Source organism: Hibiscus syriacus, unplaced genomic scaffold (genome assembly GCF_006381635.1).
Source record: "Hibiscus syriacus cultivar Baekdansim isolate YM2019G1 unplaced genomic scaffold, ASM638163v2 tig00113724_pilon, whole genome shotgun sequence".
Classification (NCBI taxonomy): domain Eukaryota; kingdom Viridiplantae; phylum Streptophyta; class Magnoliopsida; order Malvales; family Malvaceae; genus Hibiscus; species Hibiscus syriacus.
In genome coordinates this window covers 1,410,732-1,436,308 of record NW_024063470.1, presented here as the reverse complement: position 1 = coordinate 1,436,308, position 25,577 = coordinate 1,410,732, and the positions used below count along the sequence as shown (strand labels likewise).

The following is a 25,577-nucleotide window of genomic DNA, read 5'->3' as shown; positions in this document are numbered from 1 at the left end:
TTCTTTGGAATTCCCAAAGTGGGAGAATGAAGAATACAAGAGGAAGAGAGAACTTGTTTTTGGGATGATTTCTAATGGAAATACTTAGGCCTATTTATAGTTGAGTTTTCAAGAATAATATGTTCAAAGTTTGGCCACCTACTAAAGAATTTTCCAATGTGTACAAGTTAGCCACCAAATATGAAATTCACATGTTCAAAGTTTGGCCACCAACCAAGATGAAATTTTTAACTTGTCAACTTAATTTCTAGACAAATCTAACAATAGGTTCATAATAATAATAACAGCCCTCGAAACATAAGTTTATACTTAACCCCATAATATCTAGGACATTGTAAAAGACATTAATAAGCTCTTACAACCAGATTTTGCAAAATGAAAAATCTCGGACCTTACTTTGGACCAATGTCTTTGAGAGCACAGATCTGCTCTTCCTAGGGATGGACATGGTACCTGAAACCAACGGATTCTGATCCGAACCAACTTGATCAAGTCAGTTTTTTTTATAAAAAATTTCAGGTTCGGTTCGGGTCGAGTTTTTTAAATGTGATGTTCAGGTCGGGTCGGGTTCGGTTTTGGGTAAAAAATACCCGACTCGACCTGAAAAAAATAATTTTACCTTATATATTTAGGAATAATTACAATAATACCTCTCTATATATTTTTTTCCAATTAAGTCACTGTTTTTATTGAATAAAAATAATATTTTTTATTATTTCAAGTCGGATCGGGTTTTTAAATTATATATCGGGTCGGGTGAAATCTTGTTTCGGTTGGGTCAAATCTCGCGTGGAGGATTCTTTGTTCTCAGGTTGGGTCGGTGGACCAAAAACCTAACCCAACCCGACCCAATCCGACCCATGTCCATCCCTGGTTCTTCCCCATTGCTGACATTACAGACACAACCAGGTCTTTCCCCTCCGCAAAAGCATCCTTTACCTACACTCACACCGAAATACAAATATTGGAAGCAATTTCATACCAGGGATGCGTAAGAATACAACGAAACAATACAGAAATCCGACAATTGTTTCATAGGGTTACCAACTATGTTATATGGATTCTTCATTTTGCTTGAAGCATATAATATGAGTACGGGAATATGATCTTCCGGAAAGGAAATTGAGCACATACTCGGATTCAACACTCACTTCGAGTCCAGATAACATGGGAAATACAAATGTAAAAGCACAAAAATAAAATGATTACACAAACAGCATAACTTGTTCATGACTTAACCGACACAATTGGCTGAAATCAATAAAAATAACATGACAATTGCTCTATTAAGAGAACTCCTGCATATTAATAAAGCAAATTTCTCGGGCACAATTGTCACCTCTCTCTTTCTTCTCTGTTTGAAGAAGAAATGGAGGTGCCCTTGCAGAAATGGAGCCAAAGCTCAAAGGGGAGAATCGCATATGATACAAGTAAACAACTCAATCACACAGCAATGGCAAAACACAATACAAGTAAATCAAATATGTTCCAAAACTTATAAAATTAATCGTTTTACCTGTTTCAATAAGTTCTCATCAGTTGGGAGCCTGAGATCATCCTTGGTGTCTCCACTATCAGTCAACAAGCTCACCTGAAATATTTAACTTGTTAAAGGTTGGAAAGCAAAAAAAAAAAAAAAATCAACATCGAATCAAAATAAAGAAGCAATTGAAATTACAAATCCATCCTCAGAAATGTCAATCAACTGATAGTCAGTATGATTAACATGAAGAAAAACAAAGGGAGTTAATTCATGACATTGATTGCAATTTCATGAAAGATTCTTAGTTTGAAAAAAAACAAGAAAAATCTATGAAGTAAGCTATCATTTATTACATCACAGTTGTGGGAAGACGGAACAATATCTTCCAGTTTCTTGGAAGTGAAGATATCGATTGCAACAAAGTGACGCTTAGCATGTCCGTGCTTTCTGGTCTTGGAGGTAGAAACTTCAACAACCTGGCAGATGCCATAAAGCAAGAACAGTGTTAGCAAAAATTACAAATCATAATAAACAAAAGTCTAATTACCTAGCAAGTATATTTTCCAAGTCAACAAGGACCATCAAATGTTAAATTATTACATTCCGATAAATTATTACAAATCATAATAGACAAATATCTTATGTGAATACGCTCAACTTTTCTTTACGCAAAGATTACTTTTCACTCCTGGGAATTAAAATTTAACCAGAAAAAAGCAAGCATCAAAAGTAAAAAATCGAAGTCAAAGTATACTCACAGAATTAATCATGCAACCACAAAAATTAATCAATTAAGAGAACATATCTGAAAAAACCAAAACCTCAACTTGAAATTCGAAATAAACAAAAACAAAAGGATAATCAGAATCCATTTGCAGAAAATCATCAGACAGATCATTAAAATGAAAAAAATAGAGATTGAAAAGAAAAAAAAAATATAGATTGAAAAGGTGGCCTTGGTGTTATTACTGAAATATCATCCTTAGACCTATTAATTAACTGTTAGACACTCTCTCTCCAAATATTATTGATCTAGTACCCTTTTTGACAAAGCGTGGATCAACATCCGCGCTTTCGCAGAATTTTGCCCGAGATGGCGCCATGTAAGGGAAGGTGCGAATCGTCATATACATAATACACCTTTTAGCTTTTATCCCACATTGTTAAGAAACATAACTTAAATACTCCAATATGCCTATATAAGCTAACTCATGCAACTAATATGTATTAAATTACTATTTTAGTCTCTATAATTTTATTTTTTTTAATTTTTTTAAAGTGTATTTTTTTAAAATACTTTAAGTGATTTTTCAAAATACTTTAAGGGATGATGTGGACCTTGGAAAGCATGTCCCTTTTCATGTGGCGCCATGTTAACATTTTTTTTGGATAATTCAGATTTTATTACCCAATGTCAAAATAGATACAACCAATCAACCGATCAAGAGAAACAATAAAAAAGAAACAGCCTATACAAAAGAGATTGGTTAGACAATACCCCAAGCATTACAAAGCTTTAGATTAGTACTTTCTAGTCTATTTATGTTAGTTCCCCTAAGCCTAATTCCAACAACGTCTTTGACATCTTTGAGCAAACATTCAACCGTTCTATGATGTCCTAGGAAGACTCACTGATTTCTTTCCTGCCATAGAAAGTAGATGCAAGCAGTCCAAGAAATGTTCAAGATGGTGGTAAGGAGAGACTTCCCTTTCCATGAAGAAGAAGCCCTTGAAACCAAATCATCCCATGACATAATCGATGGCTTCATCCCATTAAGGTTCAAAACAAATTTCCAGAGATCTGCTTCCATAAGACAATGCAAGAAAAGATGGTCCCTTGTTTCTTGATTAAAATTACAGTTTACACAATGAACTTCTGAGCAAATTCCCATTTTAATAAGCCGATCTCTAGTAGGCAGCCTGTTGAGAAGAGTCATCCAAGCTATTAAACTATACTTAGGAATATGCAATGGAAACCAAATTAATTTATGCCAATTGACCTTCTGCCCTTTGATTCAAATCCTGTCTCAAATTTCCTTCAATTGCATAGGAACAGTTGAAATAATGGGAGATGGTTCATATCGTAATTTCAGAATTTGTTTAATAGTCCAACTAATATTTGCACCGTTGCCCGCAAGGATTTCCTGGATGAGACTCATCAGGCATGCTTTGTTCCAGGTTTTTATATTCTTCAGACCTAATCCTCCTTTCGATTTAGAACAACAAATGTTGTCCCAGCTGATTCTTGCGGCTACAGAATTATCTGCTCCCTTCTAGAAAAATCCAGAGCAGATTTGATCAACCTTCTTAAGAACTGAAGTAGGAAGGACCAATTGTCTGCACCAATAGTTGCTGACGTTAAATAAAACTGTTCTTATGAGCTCTAACCATCCTACGTAACTAATGTTTCTTTTAGACCAGAGATGGAGCTTGCGCTTAATATTGTCAATAAGCACTTGACAGTCTTTCTCGGTAAGCTTGCGAGTAACAAGGGGAATTCCAAGATAGCGAACAGGTAAAGTTCCAAATTGAAACCCTGTTATGAGCTTTTTATTCTCAATGGTTCTAGACTTAATTCCCGCGGAAAAGATCTCACATTTAGATGAATTCAATTTGAGCCCAGAAACTTCATAGAACTGGTCAAGAATACTTAGGACTCCCACCACTGATTCTATATTGCCTTTGCAAAAAATCAGAAGGTCATCTGCAAAGGAGAGATGAGTCAGACCAATCTTCTTGCATTTTAGATGAAATCCAAAAATACCTCTTTCGGCAGCCAAATTTAACATTCGAGATAAAATATTCATGGCTAACATAAAAAGATAGGGAGAAAGAGGGTCTTCCTGTAAGACCTCTTGCACCTTTAAAATAACTGATAAGAGTCCCATTAAAAGAAATTGAATATCTTGCTTGAGTGATACAAGCTTCGATCCAAGTAATGAAAGAATGGGGAAGATTAAGAGCTTTGAGAATATCTGAAATAAAGCCCCAATGAATGGAGTCAAAAGCTTTATGGAGATCAATTTTTAGAGAGCATCTCGGAGAGATGGATTTCCTTCCATAACCTCTAACCATCTCCTGAGCAATGAGATACATATACAATGTTAAATTCTGATAACAACATCTGCCATCTAGCCAATCTACCAGCTAAAGCTGGTGATTCCATTAAAAATTTCAAAGGGTCAAGCTTAGATATCAACCAAGTAGTATGGTATAACATGTATTGTCTGAGCCTTCGAGTAGTCCATACCAAAGCACAACATAGCTTTTGAATTGGCGGGTATCGACTCTCACAATCAGTGAACTTTTTGCTTAGATAATAGATAGCTCTCTCTTTCTTTCCAGATTCGTCATGTTGCCCCAATACACATCCCATTGAATTTTCAAAGACCGTTAGATAAAGGATCAATGGTTTACCAGGGACTGGTGATACCAGAATTGGAGTTTTAGACAAATATCCCTTGATTATCTCCAAAGCCTTTTGGCACTCGTTGTTCCAGACTTCAGGGTTGTTCTTTCGAAGTAATTTGAAAACTGGGTCACATTTTTCAGTTAATTGTGAAATGAATCGAGATATATAATTTAACCTTCCTAAGAATCCTCGAACTTCTTTCTGTGTACGAGGCGGTGGAAGATCTTGAATGGCCTTTACTTTATCTGGATCAATCTCAATTCCTTTTTGACTAACCACGAAACCCAAGAGTTTCCCTGACGTTACCCCGAATGTGCATTTAGTTGGATTGAGTTTCAATTGATATTTCCTCAACCTTTGGAAAAGCTTTCTCAAGTTTTGAATGTGTTCACCTTCAGTCCTGTACTTGGCAATCATGTCATCCACATACACTTCAATTTCTTTGTGCATCATGTCATGGAAAAGAGTCACCATAGCTCTTTGGTAAGTTGCCCCAGCATTTTTCAAACCAAATGGCATCACTTTATAGCAAAATATGCCCCACATAGTCACAAATGTAGTTTTTTCCACGTCTTCAATGTTCATTTTTATTTGGTTATACCCCGAGAAGCCATCAATAAAAGAAAACCACGAATGACCAGCAGTGTTATCCACTAAAGTATCTATATGAGGCAATGGAAAATTATCCTTCGGGCTTGCTTTATTAAGTTCTCTGTAATCCACACACATGCGAACTTTACCATTTTTCTTTGGCACAGGGACTATGTTGGCAACCCATTCTGGATACTTTGCCGCTTGAAGAAACCCTGCATCAATCTGTTTCATCACTTCCTCTTTAATTTTCAACAACATTTCTGGCTTCATTCTTCTGAGCTTTTGCTGAACTGGCTTACACTCAGGCTTTATCGGAAGCTTGTGCACCACTATGTCTGTACTCAGTCCTGGCATATCTTTATAAGACCATGCAAAGATATCCTTGAATTCTTGGAGCAGATCTATCAATTCTTGCCTTATCTCGACAGAAAGTGTGCTGCCGATTTTAACGTCTCTCTTGTCATCATCAGTTCCCAAGTTTATAACCTCAGTTTCTTCCTGGTGAGGAAAGATCTGTTTGTCCTCCTTTTCTACCAGTCTTAATAGTTCGTTAGGAACATCACATTCTACCTCATCCTGACATTCATTGATTTCTTCCAAACATATGGGCTGCTCAAAGTTTATCTCAGTATTAAATTCAGAAACATTCATGCTATTGATATTGTGACACCTGCAAATGGAAAAATTGAATCGAATATATATTTGAAAGGAGACCAAAATTTATGAAATGAATATAAAGAATGAAAATGAAAATGTAAATAATGATAGCCATTTAAGAAACAAAAGACTGTCTTTTATTGAAAGCAAGTAGAGTTAACATAGCTGCCCTTATGAAAATTCCTTAATACTTGCGGGCACAAGTATAAGGATTAGTATTGGGTATTACTCTGAATTAATCTTAAAAACTACAGGGAGATCCTCTGCAGTCCAATTTTTCAGTGTTTCCCCTGGGAAGCAAGGACGGATTCCAGCCAAATATCTTCCCGCTTTATCATCCCCAGTTATCATGTTAATGACCAAACCCTCCATAGCTTCATTGAACAAGTTTCTGTCTTTCATCTGCTCTTCTTCGTCAATTGCTCTGGTTAACTGTTGCTCTATATCAAACACTCCTCTAAACTTGAAAGAGCTCATTAGAGGAGGAAAAGACATATGCTCCCATGGAATGTCCTCTCCTTTTAGTCTAGCTCTTCTTATTTCACCTCTCTTTTTCATTTCTTTCTTTCTTTGCTGAAAATCAGGCTTAAATCCCAGCCCAAAGCGATCGCTCTTCATCATGACAAATTTGGGATATAAAGTCCCTTGCAGGCATCTACCAAGACCCCTTCCTATCTTGGCTCCTTTTCCTAGAGTCTCTCGCACAATCATCTTAGTACAATCAGATAAACGTGGGCGAGGAATCTTGTTTCCTTCAGCAACAAAAGTAGCATTGACAAATTCTAAGGCTCTGAAGGAACACTCTAGAGCATTCTCATCCGTCTCAATATATGGGGTGTCAGTCGTCACAGAAGCAATAATTTCTTCCTCTGCCCCAATACTAATCAACTGACCATCTGACACTAATTTCAATTTTTGGTGTAAGGATGAAGGGACTGCCCCTGCAGAATGAATCCATGGCCTCCCAAGCAAGCAATTATATGAAGGGTTGATATCCATCACCACAAAATCAATATTGTAGATAGTTGGTCCAATCAACAGTGGTACCTCTATCTTTCCAAGCACATCCCGCTGAGTTCCATCAAAGGCTCTGACAATGTTTTGGTAGGCCCTCATATGTGAGTTTTCCACCGGTAACCTTCGTAATGTGGCCATAGGCATAACATTAAGTGCAGACCCATTGTCAATCAAAACACCTGGTAAGACATGACCATGACAGTGAGTTGTGATATTGAGGGCTTTTACCGATACCATTCCTCCATCAGGAATTTCATCATCAGTGAAAGTTATGTAGTTGTCAGCAGCTATGTGCCCTACAATTCGATCCAACTTGTTCACTGGTATATCCTCAGGCACAAACGTTTGATTTAGCACTCTCAGTAAAGCATTCCGATGTACCTCTGAATTTATTAACAAATCCAGAATCGAAATCCGTGCTTGTTGCTTGTGTAGCTGCTCAACTACACTATACTCACTATGTTTTAGAAACTTCAAGAATTCTTGAGCTTGTGTTTCTGTTACCGGCTTATTGATCATTGGTGGGAGTTCATCGTTGAATATCTTCTGCGGTACCACTACAACTTTTCCTTTTGCTTTCACTTTGTCTACTTCTTTCGATACCTCGGGAGAATAGCACCTCCCACTTCTTGTGAAGTGACCAACTTCATTCACTATTTCAGTTATCAAGTTGCCTCCTGGTACTTCACCTTCAACTACCTTTATTTTCTCTAGCGAACCAGATTCCCTTATTAATGAAACATTGGCAGTGTAGTTCCAAGGCACCTTGCGGGTGTCTTTAAATGGGAATGGTGAAGGAGCTGTGATTATAACTTTTGGTGTTGACGACCCAGAATTCATTGCTGATGGTTTCACAGTAATGACCACTGGCTTACTTATTCTGTGAATGGGCTCAGAATTTTCTGTCATGAAGACATCTTCTTCTCTTCTTTCCTTATCTTCCTCAAAGAACTCTACCTCTTTATGATCCATCAATCTTTGTAATAACCCCTGAATTCAGGGCAAAGCTGAATTTCATGTCCTTCTTCTTGGTGATATTTGCAATAGTGTCCACACTCATTGGTCTTCGGCTTAGGATCTTGTCGAATTATGCCAGCCTGAAAGAGTTGTTGGAATACCCAACTGAAGGGAGATTTAATTTCATGAACGTCTTTCTTTGCCTTCCTCCTATTCTCCTTCTGGATTGCATTTATCCCTTTGCCTCCATGATTCGGTAGTGGGTGTTTTTTACATCTGTTGAGTCAAACTGTAATCCTCCTGTGTTAATCAGATTTTGCACTATCTTTTTGAAGGCAAAACAATTCTCAATAGAATGGCCAGTAATTCCATCGTGGAAATCACAATGTGCATTTGCGTCATACCAATGAGGGTACGGTGGTTGAAGAGGAGTCAAACGGTAGGGGCGTACCACATCTGCTTTTAATAATGAAGCGTATATCTCTGAATAGGGTACGGGTAGTGGTGTGAATGATACTTTTTCTCTCTCCTTGCGAGGTCCCTTGAAATCATTTCTGACGGTGTTCATGTCATTCTTCTCCGCCTTTGATTGTGTTATTGTGACACTATTTGCAGTATTCTTGTGGTATACACTTGCAACTTCATTCTCCTTTTTCCGGTATACGGGTTTTTTGGAGCTAGACCCTTCAGCTACTTCAATCTTGCCACTTTTTATAGCATTTTCTATGAGCTCACCAGAGATGATCAAATCAGCAAAATTTTTGGTGGCATTTCCAAGCAAGTGCCCCAAGTATGGAGCTTTCAAAGTGTTGACAAAAATTACAGTAGCTTCTTTTTCGAGTAAAGGGGGTTGGACCTGGGCAGCAATATCACGCCACCTTTGGGCATATTGTCGGAAAGTCTCATTACTTCTTTTTTCCATATTCTGAAGAGTCCACGATCAGGAGCTATATCTGTAACATGGTGATATTGTTCTAGGAATGCTTTTGCCAAGTCCTTCCATGATTTGATGTGAGCTCTAGTTAATTGGTTATACCACTTGGCGGCAGAACCTGTTAAACTGTCTTGAAAACAGTGAATCAATAATTTTTCATCATTCACATGGCCAGCCATCCTCCGGCAAAACATAGTAATATGAGAGGAAGGGCAAGTGGATCCATTGTATTTTTTGAATTCAGGAACCTTGAACTTTATAGGGATGATCAAGTCTGGGACCAAACTCAGCTCTCTGGCGTCAGACCCATAGAACGGTTCAATCATTTCTACTGATTTTACCATTTCTTCCAATTTCTTCAACTGTTGAGTTATTTGTTCATTGGCTTTTTCCTTTCAGCTAACTCATTTAGATCTGGAGTTAAGTGTTCAGTAACAGGCTGATAATTGTTGGGAATGCAGATCCCATGTGATGTTGCTGATTCTCATTGCTGACATATACATGAGGTCGTGCTTCTTGAGGTACCGAAGGGTGAGCAGAGATGTGTACAGGTGTGAAACCAGGAGGAGGACCAGATTCTGGTGTAAACCTTGGTAGGTGCTGGGGATCAGAAGTAAACCCCGCAGGATGTGATGCCCCTGGTTCAAACCCTGGAGGATATGATAAATCTTGCTCGGATGACGTTATTTGGCCATCCGTGATCCTTCTACCTATAGCATGTTTCTTAAACATTTCTTCCATCCTTTGTAGTAGACCAGTTTGCGAATTTGTTATCTCTGCTTCCATCTTATTTAATCTCTCTCTCATTTCTTCTTGAGCTTGTTTTTGTTCTTGCTCAAGTTGAATCATTCTAGCTTCCATTTTCTTAGTTGTATTCCGAGTACCGTACGGGTGTGAGTTGAGTGCCAGAATAACTACAATGATTGAAAATTATATTTTACATTATTTTGAGTGTTTTAATGAATGAATGCATGTATTAATGCAAAATATTTAAAATAAATGCAATGCAGAATGAATGTATGTAAAAGGTATTGATCTCAAAAAGTTAATTATCATAGAACAACTTCCATTGGAACACAAAGTTTTTATTACACAATAATTCACTTCTACAGATACGGCCTAGCCATCCGATTAAGTTCGACAACTTCTTTAATCAACCAAGACATCTTCTTCCCAAACTCAGAAACTGGATTGATGTGATGCTCGATGACCTTTGCTTCGACAGCTAATTCCCCAATGTATCTGGCAACTTCACTCATCTGTATTATAGCCTCGGCTACCATGTTGCTTCTATCTGCACTCTGTTCTTCATAGAAATCGTTCGATGTTTGCCACTGTTCAATAGTTCCTTGGAGATTTACTTCTAGCTCAGTGATTCGTACTTGACAACTCTGCAGTGTGCTTTCCAGGCTTCGAATTTGATTTCGCAGTAAGGCATTCTCTTCATAACTTTCCTGAATGTTACTTGGTCCTATGATAATCCTTCCTCGGAACAAGGATTCTTCGAGTTGCAGGATATAATCACTGAATTCTGTGATTTTAGTCCGACATTGAGCCAGATCCTCTTCAAGTCTCGTTTTTGTTTCCTGCATCCTTTGATTAAGATTCTGTATTTGTACATTTTTATCTCCACACCTTTTCATCCAGCTGTTGATTGTCTCTTGTCTTGCTTCGAGCCTAGTATTGAAGTGTTTCTTTTCTAATTCCCACCTATTTCTTTTAATATCAAATTCTTCGATTTTTTGTCCTCTAATATCAAGTTCGACAAGCATTATTTATTTCAGTTTCAAATCCCCTGATCGTGATGGTCTTCTCAGCTTCTAGCTCTTTGACTCGATCTTTCTCCCTTTTTAGTTCTTCCATAGCTTTGCGACTCTCGGCCTTGTATCTTATGATCCGCTCCCTCTTATCAAGCTCAAGCTCTTCTATTTTTTCTTTCCCTTTCTCCAAGCTCTTGAGTAGACGATCGTTTTTTTCCTTCAGATCTCTATTTCGATGTTTCTCTGCGTTTAACTTTTTGGTTAACTGGGCTGATGCTCTACTTGACCCAATTGTTATCCTAGATTTTTGCAGCTTGTAGTAACCCTTCTTCAGATTTTTCAACTCCGAATCTACTTTTTCTTTTCTTTCTTAGCATTGCAAATTGTGCGGCATGAAAGTCAACATCAATACTCAACATGAATTTGTCTTGTCGAATCTCTTCTAGTTCTTTCGACCAACCTTCTTTCTCAGCTTCGAATTCTGCTCTTAAGATCTCTATCTCCGATGGGACTATCTGAATTCGTTCCTCCATAGTTATATCCTTACTTTGGTCAGGTAGAGGAATATTTTCATTCTTTCTTATAGACCTCCATTCCTCATAATTTGGCGTCAACATTACCTTGGCTGCATCGGCTCTAGTACAGAAAGTCTTCTTCCATCCTCTAACTGCATTCGAGATGTTTTTCTTGTAATTGTTCCCGTAGAATACAAACTCAGATGAGTGCAATCCAGCAGTGACTGGGATAAATTGATGGCCACCATATTGCCTCATAACCAAAAGTGGTGCGTACCCAATTGCTCCCCATAAACCGAGCAACATCACCCAATTATAGTCACCGCACTTATAGAGGAACTCACTTTGTATTTGCCAAGGGGCACGCCAAACGATATCCTTGTCTTGCATATTCTTAAGGGCATCTATCCACATGTCTTTAGTGACTCCTTTGGCCAATCTTTCTCTAGAAATTCTCTCAAAGGCGAGTAACTTGTACTAAACCGATGATATGAAATTTTTTCAATTTTCCAGAAGTGGCTACGAATCCAGACATATAGTAATTGCGCGCATCCTGAAAATCGACCACCTCCAAGCCTTCGACAAGCATTCAAGGATCGAAAAGTCTCGCTAAAACTACAGGAGCAGGGTTGACCCTTTTTGTAATTGCTCGAATAAATCCACAACTGCAGCCTCAATAAATCCCAAAGCCTTCGGGAAAATGACTAAGCCATAAATACCCAGTGCAAAGAGGTCAAATCGCACCTTCTCGTCAGGATGACTTTGAATGATTCCTTTAATAGCAATCCAAGAAATGCCTTCACTTTCACCTTTTTGTTTGGTACGAGCAACCACCCATTCCTCACGCACTCCTGCGATTTTGGCTAATTTGATTCTGAAGGGTTGAGTTTTGATGGACTTGGAATAAATCCGATTCTCTTGAGCATCCTCTATGCGCAACAAGGCAATATATTCTTCGATGGTAGGAACCATGTCTTCTTTATTGAAAGTGAAACAGTTGTACCCTGGATTCCAAAATTGAATCATGGCTCGGATCAACTCATCATCTATATCAATATAACAGATAGGAAATATCCCCATAACACTGGTAAAACTGCCGCTTCTTACTCGACTCCCATTTTCCCAAATGTCTCGTAAGTCCTGGATGTCATTTCTTTTAAGAGAAACGGAAGCATAACCCGCTAAATATGACATGTGATCAGCTAGCAAACTGTCCCCTTCCAATCTTTGCAATGCTTCAGCCCACTGTCGTACCTCAGAGTTTTGAACTACTTGATTTAAATACTTTTCGTCCATTATTGAAAGCTTTCCAATTTGACGATTAACTAAAGATCAACACCCTTAATCTTGAATGATGCAATGCAGATAACAAAAAAAAAACACAAAAAAAATGAAAATGAATTAGTACAAGTAAGAAAATTGAATACAAATAAAAATGTCATTTAAAGATGAATATAACACCTACCCCGTCATGATATCTACCCAAACATGTTATATACCCACAATGATTTTTCAAGAAATTAATCCTAACCACATGGTATCTAGTTCGCATGCTGTTATTAAACAATATTTAAATCAAAAAAGAAAAAGTTCAGAAACGTTCCTCCTTTGTGTACACCTATTTTGGGTACCTACTGACAGACATAGGTTCGATATATCTATACCTCAGGTGATCGTTCTACGGTTCACTATATGCGTGGTTGCGTTTCTAACAGAAAAAGGTACTCGAATTGTCCTTGATGTTAGTGCCCCCTTGGGCTGCCAAACCCTCAATCCTCACCCATTATAGACTTAAACGGATCGAGTTCAATTCGAGAGGATACATTCCCTTATGTCTATGCGGAGAATAAATTCTCACGAAAACATAAGGTATATGAATCCCGAAGGTTACTTGCTAGGCCTGCACGGAGAATAAATTCTCACGAAGGCGTCGCTTTCGCCCCCACTTAGAAAGGATCGGAGCTCGGGTATAGAGCTTATGTTATGCAAATGCTCGTGACGTGTGTGAGGAGGAACATTCAACCCTTTGACTCAAAAGGAAAATGACACCATTAGACAAAACTTCGGACAAATCTGAAAACAAAGATAAAAATGTTAGTAAGACAATAATAAAATGAAGCAATTAAAAGGATCATAAGTTAACTAAAGACTCGAACTCATAATTTCTACCAAACAACAATGTGTAAGCGACTTACAGACTGACTCTCTAAAAAAGGTCCCCAGCAGAGTCGCCAAGCTGTCGTAACCGTTTTCCGGCGGGACAATCTTTTAAATCGTTTTAAAAACAGTTATGACTTTTAATTTTGGAAAATGGGGTGATTTTGGATTAATTTGAATTAAATTGAAAAGAGTCGCCATCAACCTTTGGGTTAGGTAGGTCGAATACCTAAAAACGTCTTTTTTAAAAATAATTTTAAGAAAAATCATTTTTTAAGACAAAAGTTGGTATGCGTTTTCCAAAGATTCGATTAAAATGGGTTCGGGAGTCGGTTACGTGTGGGGAAGGATTAGCACCCCCACAGCGCCCAAAATTGGTACTGTGTCGCTTACACGTTGTCGTAAATGGTGGTAAATTCTGAATCAAATATCAAGTTAAAATATGATCCATTTATTGAATATTAATTTGCTTCAAATTAATTAATTCATTAAGAAAATTCTTTAATTTGAAAAGAAATCTCAATATTAATAATCCTCTATCGAGAAAGTTATTTCATCTATTTATTATCTGTAAAAGAATATTCTCCCAACTATTTATTTGAAAATATTAAAATCGAATAAAAACTCAATATCTCAATTTTATATGGATATCTAGAAACATAAATTGTCAATACTTAAATTTAAATAGAATAAAATATCATAGAATAGAATAAAAATATCACCGTCATTTAATGGAATATTCGACTTATTTTAAATTCTCCATTTCGTTCAAATATTGTATTGAATCGCACTACCTCTATAAGGTAGTGCTTTTCACACATTCTACGATGAGTATTATTAATAATGTTCGAATAAAAATCTTGGCAAATAGTAGTATCAAAATAAAGGTATTTAATATCTTTAATAATAATAAACACACATGTTCCATTAAATATTTAATATTTAATGTTAACAATGACGTCAAAACTAATTAAAATCTAAGATCTGTATGTACATGGAATATGAGGTTAAAATGAATGAAAAAAAAACACAACAACTAAAAATGTAACTAAACCACAAAATACTATACATGATACTCAAACAATGATCAAATGAAAGATCAAAATAGTTATAATCTCTTAAGTAATTTAACCATAAGTTTATTTATATAGTGATCAAAGACAAAGCTTGTTACAATTAAAATCTATAAACCCAATATTAATTTATTAAACAAAATTTGAAAATCTACATACGCATAAGCAAAATTAATATTCCAAATTAAATTAAATGATTCACATCAATATTATCAAAAACATGAGTAATGAAGAAGTGTAATTACAAACAAAATTAAGGATTATAAACGATAATAAAACAAATTTCACCTAAAAATTTGATCCAATTAAATGCCATCACATATTTGGCTTTTCAAAACAACTTTTCTCCTTGTTTTTGAAGCAAAACCGGCGGCTGAAGTATGAGTATAGACTAGGGCTTTTGTTTTCTTTTTATTTTTATTATATAATGTATATATATTGCAACATGTTGACTAGTACATTGGGCCTATGCAAAAGACAATATAAATGGACTCTTTTTAATACCAAAAAATATTACAAGTTACAAGACATGTTGTAACCCTTTTCCAAACTCCTTTTGTGTAATTCCCTAAATTATTATTGTTTGTCTTCTCTCTGCCGCCTCTCATTTAATCTCCCTGTTCTCTATTCTTTAACGTTCAAACCTTCAAAAATCCCAAAACCGACCCTTTTCCTTTGAAACTCGAAATTACAACTTTAGAAACTAAAACTTTTTACCTTTGTGATGGGGTTCTTCTTCTCCAGCGAGAGCTTCCAAAAATAAGGTAAACTTCTTTTTTAGTTTTTTTCCCGAATCTCTCTGTGAAATTTCCTCTGTATTTTTTATGTTCGAATGCCCTCCAGAGTCCTCCCCTTCTTTTGCTCAATTCCTCTTCGATTTTATTGTTGAAATCCTCACCGAATCTCCTTGGAAGCATCTGCATTTTCTTTGCGTTTGGTATGATATTGATGGGTTAGGTGAAATCATTAATTTTGCTTGACTTTGGTGCATGTGACTTTATGAATTTTGCTGTTTGGTGACCAACATGGTGATGATGATATTTCAACTTGCTCGGAGGTGACTAGCCTTAGTGACTCGTCGGTGGAGAGGCTTGGTACTGTTATTGATTTGGGTCTGTTGGATTGCTTATAATTGGACCACATTTGGCCTGCACAAAAATATAAATACACTTAATAATAATAATAATAATAATAATAATAATAATAATTTAATAATATTTTTTAACTTTGACAAAAAAAAATAAAAAAAATGGGTGTCTACAGCTGCCCCTCTTTGCACATTCTTGTGTTAACAAGAATAGGGCAAAGACGAAACAGACAACCATTTTTCTATTCTTCCTTCGTCGTTAGATTGAACAAGTTCTTCTCATTATGAACTTCTTTTTTCTCGTGGATGAGTTCTTCTCATTATGAACTCTTTTGGAAATGTTGATCCAAATCCTTTTGCGGTGGACTTAGAAAGAACATGTTTTCTCATTATGAACTTTCTCCTTTAGGACGAGTTCTTCTCATTATGAACTCTTCTGGAAATGTTGGTTCACCTCCATCTGTGGTGAATTTGAAAGGAACAAGTTCTTCTCATTATGAACTTTCTCCTTTATGATGAGTTCTTCTCATTATGAACTCTTCATTGGAAATGTCGATCCCTCAAGCGAGGCGTCACTGATTCGAAATGTCGTGAATCAAGTGATAGGTCAAAAAAGCTCTTCTCATTATGAACTTCTTCTCCCTCTATCGGATGAGTTCTTTTCATTATGAACTCTCCATTGAAAATGTTGATGCGAATTTGAACAAGTCTTCTCATTATGAACTTCTTCTTCCTCGTTGGATGAGTTCTTCTCATTATGAACTCTCCTGAAAATATCAATCCCTCAAGCGAGGTGTCACTGATTCAAAATGTCATAAATCGAGTGATAAGTCGAACAAGCTCTTCTCATTATGAACTTCTTCTCCCTCTGTCGAATGAGTTCTTCTCATTATGAACTCTCCATTGGAAATGTTGGTTCACCTCCTTCTGCGGTGAATCTTAATTGTTATTGACTTTCTCTGAATTTCTGTCAAAGCATTTCAATGAATATGAATGAATGAGCATGTTCCTATTTATAGATGCCTACTGATGTATGCATGATGGCATTTTAATATTATGAACTTTGTGGTCCTGTAAATTTTCATTTTAAATGCGTCATTGGTCCTTTCGTTTGCACTCCACATTTTGCTTGGGCTATTTTCTGTAAATTCTCATTTCTCTCGTTCCCATGCAAATCCTTTTCTGTTTCCTTTTGAAATGCTCATCTTTGTCAGCGTATCAAAATATCAGTGTTTTCAATGTGCTTTCTTTTCTCAACTCATATGCATTTTCTTTAGCCATGTCATATCCTACTCTTTTCAATCATTAGGGCTAGAATATCTAATATGGAAGTATTAATTCAGAGTAATACCAAAAATCTTTTATTTTTTAATGACATGCCAATCTACTTATAAGAAGAATGAATAAAATTGGAACTTGAAATAACAAACTTCGAATTTACTGACAATAAATTGAATTTACAAAGTTATGGCAATCACATGAATAATGGAAATTTAAAACCATAAGTCAAATGTCCTTATAGATCATTAGCACGAATGTTCCTGAATCAATCCACTTGATATAACTATTGAGTTGAGCTTCTGTCTGGAGGACTTCGAGAATTGCCAAAATGTCTATAGATGTGAAGCTTCTCTCAAAATATCAGACCCTCAAGAAGATTTAGTTGTCTGATGCCTAATCTCAAAATGCTTTTGAGCAGCCTTTTCAGGTTTTCAACTCAAAGTCTTCCTTTGGTTCAAGATGTCCTTTGCGGATTTTCATCTCAAACCCTCATTTTCTTTTTTTTTTTCATTTCTTTTTTCATTTTTCATTTTTTTCTTTTTCATTTTTTCATTTTTCATCTTTTTATTTGTTCTTTTTTTTTTCTTCAAGCATAGTACTTCTTGACAGAGTCTGAGTTTACGGATTTCTCAATTTTTCTCCATCCATCTCTGCCAAGATCAACGCTCCCCCAGAGAAGGCCTTATTGACAACATATGGACCTTCCCAATTAGGCATCCATTTCCCTCGGAAATCTTATGAATTGGCAGGATCTTTTTAGCACTAGATCACCCTCTCGAAATTCTCTTGGATGAACTTTCCTATCATGAGCTCTCATCATCCGTTTCTGATACATCTGACCATGGCAAATAGCTTTTAATCTCTTTTCTTCAATGAGATTCAATTGGTCAAACCGAGCCTGAACCCATTCAGCTTCATCCAATTTCACCTCTTTCAAATTCGAAGTGATGGGATTTCTACTTCCACTGGCAAGACTGCTTCATCCCATATACTAAAGAGAAAGGTGTTGCCCCTGTCGAAGTTCGCACTGTAGTTCGATATGCATACAAGGCAAAAGGTAATTTATCATGCCAATCTCTGTAAGTATCAGTGGTCTTTGTGATGATCCTTTTAATATTTTTATTTGCTGCTTCCACTGCTCCATTCATCATTGGACGGTAGGTCACTGAATTAGAATGTTTATCTTGAACTGAGTACAAAGTTCTACCATCATCTTGTTATTCAAATTAGTGGCATTATCTGTGACAATTCTTTCTGGCAATCCATACCGACAAATTATCTCTTTCTTTATGAATTTGCAAACTGTAGATCTCGTGATATTTGCATACGAGGCAGCCTCAACCCACTTAGTAAAGTAATCAATTGCCACAAATATGAAACGATGTCCATTCAAAGCCTTTGGTGTAATTGTCCCAATGACATCCATGCCCCACATAGAAAACGGCCATGGTGTGGTCATCACTTGCAAAGGTGACGGAGATGTATGGATCTTATCCCCATAGATTTGACATTTGTGACATTTTCTTGCATAATCAACACAGTTTGAATGCATAGTGGCCCAATAGTATCCATATCTCATGATCTTCCTGGCCATAGAAAGCCCATTTGCATGTGTTCCACATATCCCTTCATGCACTTCTTCAAGTATACCTTTTGCTTCTCGGGCATCCACACATCTCATCAAAACTTGATCATACTTTTTTGTACAGAACTTCCCCATCTAATACATATCCGGCAGCCATTCTCCTTATTGTCTTTTTATCGATCTCAGACGCACATTGTGGGTAAGTTTGATGCTTGATGTATTGCAAAATATCATAATACCATGGACGACCATCTACCTCTTCTTCGATATCATAACAGTGTGCCGGGGTATTATACATTTGCATATTAATTGGCATCATGTCAACTCTTCTATTTGCTTGGAACATTGCAGCAAGTGTGGCCAAAGCATCAGCCATTTGATTATCTTCTCGAGGGAGATAATTGAAAGTGAAATCTTCAAATTCTTTTACCAATTCAAGGATCAATCTTCTGTATTCCACTAACTTTAAATCCTTCGTCTCCCATTCTCCTCGCAATTGATACACCACTAGTGAGGAGTCTCCATATACTTGGAGCACTTTGATTTTTCTTTCTATAGCTGCTCTTAACCCCATGACACAAGCCTCATACTCTGCCATATTATTGGTGCAAAAGAACTCCAATCTGCTTGTAAAAGGATAATAGACATTTTCTGGGGAAATCAGTACTGCTCCAATTCCTTGTCCTAAAGCATTAGATGCTCCATCAAAATACAACCTCCAAGATTTATCATCTGAATTTGTTTCCTCCTTGGTCGTGATGCACATCAGATCTCGTCTGGAAAATTAAAATTTAAGGATCATAATCATTTGAGGCACGACTTGCAAGGAAATCTGCTATGGCACTCCCTTTGATTGCTTTTTGGTTCACATATACAATGTCAAATTCTGATAACAACATCTGCCATCTAGCCAATCTACCAGCTAAAGCTGGTGATTCCATTAAAAATTTCAAAGGGTCAAGCTTAGATATCAACCAAGTAGTATGGTATAACATGTATTGTCTGAGCCTTCGAGTAGTCCATACCAAAGCACAACATAGCTTTTGAATTGGCGGGTATCGACTCTCACAATCAGTGAACTTTTTGCTTAGATAATAGATAGCTCTCTCTTTCTTTCCAGATTCGTCATGTTGCCCCAATACACATCCCATTGAATTTTCAAAGACCGTTAGATAAAGGATCAATGGTTTACCAGGGACTGGTGATACCAGAATTGGAGTTTTAGACAAATATCCCTTGATTATCTCCAAAGCCTTTTGGCACTCGTTGTTCCAGACTTCAGGGTTGTTCTTTCGAAGTAATTTGAAAACTGGGTCACATTTTTCAGTTAATTGTGAAATGAATCGAGATATATAATTTAACCTTCCTAAGAATCCTCGAACTTCTTTCTGTGTACGAGGCGGTGGAAGATCTTGAATGGCCTTTACTTTATCTGGATCAATCTCAATTCCTTTTTGACTAACCACGAAACCCAAGAGTTTCCCTGACGTTACCCCGAATGTGCATTTAGTTGGATTGAGTTTCAATTGATATTTCCTCAACCTTTGGAAAAGCTTTCTCAAGTTTGAATGTGTTCACCTTCAGTCCTGGACTTGGCAATCATGTCATCCACATACACTTCAATTTCTTTGTGCATCATGTCATGGAAAAGAGTCACCATAGCTCTTTGGTAAGTTGCCCCAGCATTTTTCAAACCAAATGGCATCACTTTATAGCAAAATATGCCCCACATAGTCACAAATGTAGTTTTTTCCATGTCTTCAATATTCATTTTTATTGGTTATACCCCGAGAAGCCATCCATAAAAGAAAACCACGAATGACCAGCAGTGTTATCCACTAAAGTATCTATATGAGGCAATGGAAAATATCCTTCGGGCTTGCTTTATTAAGTTCTCTGTAATCCACACACATGCGAACTTTACCATTTTTCTTTGGCACAGGGACTATGTTGGCAACCCATTCTGGATACTTTGCCGCTTGAAGAAACCCTGCATCAATCTGTTTCATCACTTCCTATTTAATTTTCAACAACATTCTGGCTTCATTCTTCTGAGCTTTTGCTGAACTGGCTTACACTCAGGCTTTATCGGAAGCTTGTGCACCACTATGTCTGTACTCAGTCCTGGCATATCTTGATAAGACCATGCAAAGATATCCTTGAATTCTCGGAGCAGATCTATCAATTCTTGCCTTATCTCGACAGAAAGTGTGCTGCCGATTTTAACGTCTCTCTTGTCATCATCAGTTCCCAAGTTTATAACCTCAGTTTCTTCCTGGTGAGGAAAGATCTGTTTGTCCTCCTTTTCTACCAGTCTTAATAGTTCGTTAGGAACATCACATTCTACCTCATCCTGACATTCATTGATTTCTTCCAAACATATGGGCTGCTCAAGTTTATCTCATTATTAAATTCAGAAAATTCATGCTATTGATATTGTGACACCTGCAAATGGAAAAATTGAATCGAATATATTTGAAAGGAGACCAAAATTTATGAAATGAATATAAAGAATGAAAATGAAAATGTAAATAATGATAGCCATTTAAGAAACAAAAGACTGTCTTTTATTGAAAGCAAGTAGAGTTAACATAGCTGCCCTTATGAAAATTCCTTAATACTTGCGGGCACAAGTATAAGGATTAGTATTGGGTATTACTCTGAATTAATCTTAAAAACTACAGGGAGATCCTCTGCAGTCCAATTTTTCAGTGTTTCCCCTGGGAAGCAAGGACGGATTCCAGCCAAATATCTTCCCGCTTTATCATCCCCAGTTATCATGTTAATGACCAAACCCTCCATAGCTTCATTGAACAAGTTTCTGTCTTTCATCTGCTCTTCTTCGTCAATTGCTCTGGTTAACTGTTGCTCTATATCAAACACTCCTCCAAACTTGAAAGAGCTCATTAGAGGAGGAAAAGACATATGCTCCCATGGAATGTCCTCTCCTTTTAGTCTAGCTCTTCTTATTTCACCTCTCTTTTTCATTTCTTTCTTTCTTTGCTGAAAATCAGGCTTAAATCCCAGCCCAAAGCGATCGCTCTTCATCATGACAAATTGGGATATAAAGTCCCTTGCAGGCATCTACCAAGACCCCTTCCTATCTTGGCTCCTTTTCCTAGAGTCTCTCGCACAATCATCTTAGTACAATCAGATAAACGTGGGCGAGGAATCTTGTTTCCTTCAGCAACAAAAGTAGCATTGACAAATTCTAAGGCTCTGAATGAACACTCTAGAGCATTCTCATCCGTCTCAATATATGGGGCGTCAGTCGTCACAGAAGCAATAATTTCTTCCTCTGCCCCAATACTAATCAACTGACCATCTGACACTAATTTCAATTTTTGGTGTAAGGATGAAGGGACTGCCCCTGCAGAATGAATCCATGGCCTCCCAAGCAAGCAATTATATGAAGGGTTGATGTCCATCACCACAAAATCAATATTGTAGATAGTTGGTCCAATCAACAGTGGTACCTCTATCTTTCCAAGCACATCCCGCTGAGTTCCATCAAAGGCTCTGACAATGTTTTGGTAGGCCCTCATATGTGAGTTGTCCACCGGTAACCTTCGTAATGTGGCCATAGGCATAACATTAAGTGCAGACCCATTGTCAATCAAAACACCTGGTAAGACATGACCATGATAGTGAGTTGTGATATTGAGGGCTTTTACCGATACCATTCCTCCATCAGGAATTTCATCATCAGTGAAAGTTATGTAGTTGTCAGCAGCTATGTGCCCTACAATTCGATCCAACTTGTTCACTGGTATATCCTCAGGCACAAACGTTTGATTTAGCACTCTCAGTAAAGCATTCCGATGTACCTCTGAATTTATTAACAAATCCAGAATCGAAATCCGTGCTTGTTGCTTGTGTAGCTGCTCAACTACACTATACTCACTATGTTTTAGAAACTTTAAGAATTCTTGAGCTTGTGTTTCTGTTACCGGCTTATTGATCATTGGTGGGAGTTCATCGTTGAATATCTTCTGCGGTACCACTACAACTTTTCCTTTGCTTTCACTTTGTCTACTTCTTTCGATACCTCGGGAGAATAGCACCTCCCACTTCTTGTGAAGTGACCAACTTCATTCACTATTTCAGTTATCAAGTTGCCTCCTGGTGCTTCACCTTCAACTACCTTTATTTTCTCTAGCGAACCAGATTCCCTTATTAATGAAACATTGGCAGTGTAGTTCCAAGGCACCTTGCGGGTGTCTTTAAATGGGAATGGTGAAGGAGCTGTGATTATAACTTTTGGTGTTGACGACCCAGAATTCATTGCTGATGGTTTCACAGTAATGACCACTGGCTTACTTGTTCTGTGAATGGGCTCAGAATTTCTGTCATGAAGACATCTTCTTCTCTTCTTTCCTTATCTTCCTCAAAGAACTCTACCTCTTTATGATCCATCAATCTTTGTAATAACCCCCTGAATTCAGGGCAAAGCTGAATTTCATGTCCTTCTTCTTGGTGATATTTGCAATAGTGTCCACACTCATTGGTCTTCGGCTTAGGATCTTGTCGAATTATGCCAGCCTGACAGAGTTGTTGGAATACCCAACTGAAGGGAGATTTAATTTCATGAACGTCTTTCTTTGCCTTCCTCCTATTCTCCTTGGATTGCATTTATCCCTTTGCCTCCATGATTCGGTAGTGGGTTTTTTTACATCTGTTGAGTCAAACTGTAATCCTCCTGTGTTAATCAGATTTTGCACTATCTTTTTGAAGGCAAAACAATTCTCAATAGAATGGCCAGTAATTCCATCGTGGAAATCACAATGTGCATTTGCGTCATACCAATGAGGGTACGGTGGTTGAAGAGGAGTCAAACGGTAGGGGCGTACCACATCTGCTTTTAATAATGAAGCGTATATCTCTGAATAGGGTACGGGTAGTGGCGTGAATGATACTTTTTCTCTCTCCTTGCGAGGTCCCTTGAAATCATTTCTGACGGTGTTCATGTCATTCTTCTCCGCCTTTGATTGTGTTATTGTGACACTATTTGCAGTATTCTTGTGGTATACACTTGCAACTTCATTCTCCTTTTTCCGGTATACGGGTTTTTTGGAGCTAGACCCTTCAGCTACTTCAATCTTGCCACTTTTTATAGCATTTTCGATGAGCTCACCAGAGATGATCAAATAAGCAAAATTTTTGGTGGCATTTCCAAGCAAGTACCCCAAGTATGGAGCTTTCAAAGTGTTGACAAAAATTACAGTAGCTTCTTTTTCGAGTAAAGGGGGTTGGACCTGGGCAGCAATATCACGCCACCTTTGGGCATATTGTCGGAAAGTCTCATTACTTCTTTTTTTCCATATTCTGAAGAGTCCACCGATCAGGAGCTATATCTGTAACATGGTGATATTGTTCTAGGAATGCTTTTGCCAAGTCCTTCCATGATTTGATGTGAGCTCTAGTTAATTGGTTTACCACTTGGCGGCAGAACCTGTTAAACTGTCTTGAAAACAGTGAATCAATAATTTTCATCATTCACATGGCCAGCCATCCTCCGGCAAAACATAGTAATATGAGAGGAAGGGCAAGTGGATCCATTGTATTTTTCGAATTCAGGAACCTTGAACTTTATAGGGATGATCAAGTCTGGGACCAAACTCAGCTCTCTGGCGTCAGACCCATAGACGGTTCAATCATTTCTACTGATTTTACCATTTCTTCCAATTTCTTCAACTGTTGAGTTATTTGTTCATTGGCTTTTTCCTTTTCAGCTAACTCATTTAGATCTGGAGTTAAGTGTTCAGTAACAGGCTGATAATTGTTTGGGAATGCAGATCCCATGTGATGTTGATGATTCTCATTGCTGACATATACATGAGGTCGTGCTTCTTGAGGTACCGAAGGGTGAGCAGAGATGTGTACAGGTGTGAAACCAGGAGGAGGACCAGATTCTGGTGTAAACCTTGGTAGGTGCTGGGGATCAGAAGTAAACCCCGCAGGATGTGATGCCCCTGGTTCAAACCCTGGAGGATATGATAAATCTTGCTCGGATGACGTTATTTGGCCATCCGTGATCCTTCTACCTATAGCATGTTTCTTAAACATTTCTTCCATCCTTTGTAGTAGACCAGTTTGCGAATTTGTTATCTCTGCTTCCATCTTATTTAATCTCTCTCTCATTTCTTCTTGAGCTTGTTTTTGTTCTTGCTCAAGTTGAATCATTCTAGCTTCCATTTTCTTAGTTGTATTCCGAGTACCGTACGGGTGTGAGTTGAGTGCCAGAATAACTACAATGATTGAAAATTATATTTTACATTATTTTGAGTGTTTTAATGAATGAATGCATGTATTAATGCAAAATATTTAAAATAAATGCAATGCAGAATGAATGTATGTAAAAGGTATTGATCTCAAAAAGTTAATTATCATAGAACAACTTCCATTGGAACACAAAGTTTTTATTACACAATAATTCACTTCTACAGATACGGCCTAGCCATCCGATTAAGTTCGACAACTTCTTTAATCAACCAAGACATCTTCTTCCCAAACTCAGAAACCGGATTGATGTGATGCTCGATGACCTTGTAATGGCGGCCTTTGATGACGATGGAGTCGTTCTTGGGATAGTGTCGACATGCTGAGGATAGTTGGAGTCGTCGGCATCGGCGTCCGCCTTGGATTCGAAGTGATGTTCCCCGTCCGACATCTCAGGTTTCAAGATTCTCTTTGATTTAGCGGTTGATAGATGGATGAGACTTTTTTTTTATAGATTATTAGTGTTAATTATGTGCTGTCGACTGCATTTTTTTTTTTTGCTTATAGTTGGGCTCGGACTTGGACTTGAATTTGGGCTGGACACTACCCTTATTGTCATTTTAGTTTATAAGAATCTTTTAGCAGGGAAATATAAAAATGTCTTGTAAAAACCCTAAATTTTCAGCAACAATATATGTCTTTTGTGTGTTATTAGCGATCATCGTTGAAAGATACTATAAATAGATATTATTTTATAATAATTTAAAAATAAAATTTTAAGAAATAACTTTTTGTTTAAAATTTAGAAGATTAATACAAGTAAGTTCAAGAAAGAGTATTATCTTC

At 37.3% G+C, this 25,577-nt stretch overlaps 1 pseudogene; it reads right to left on the bottom strand.

Annotated features, from left to right (window-relative positions):
• Positions 1 to 364: 364 nt before the first annotated feature.
• LOC120187211 lies at positions 365 to 25,214 on the bottom strand (annotated as a pseudogene).
• Between the last annotated feature and the right edge of the window lie 363 nt (positions 25,215 to 25,577).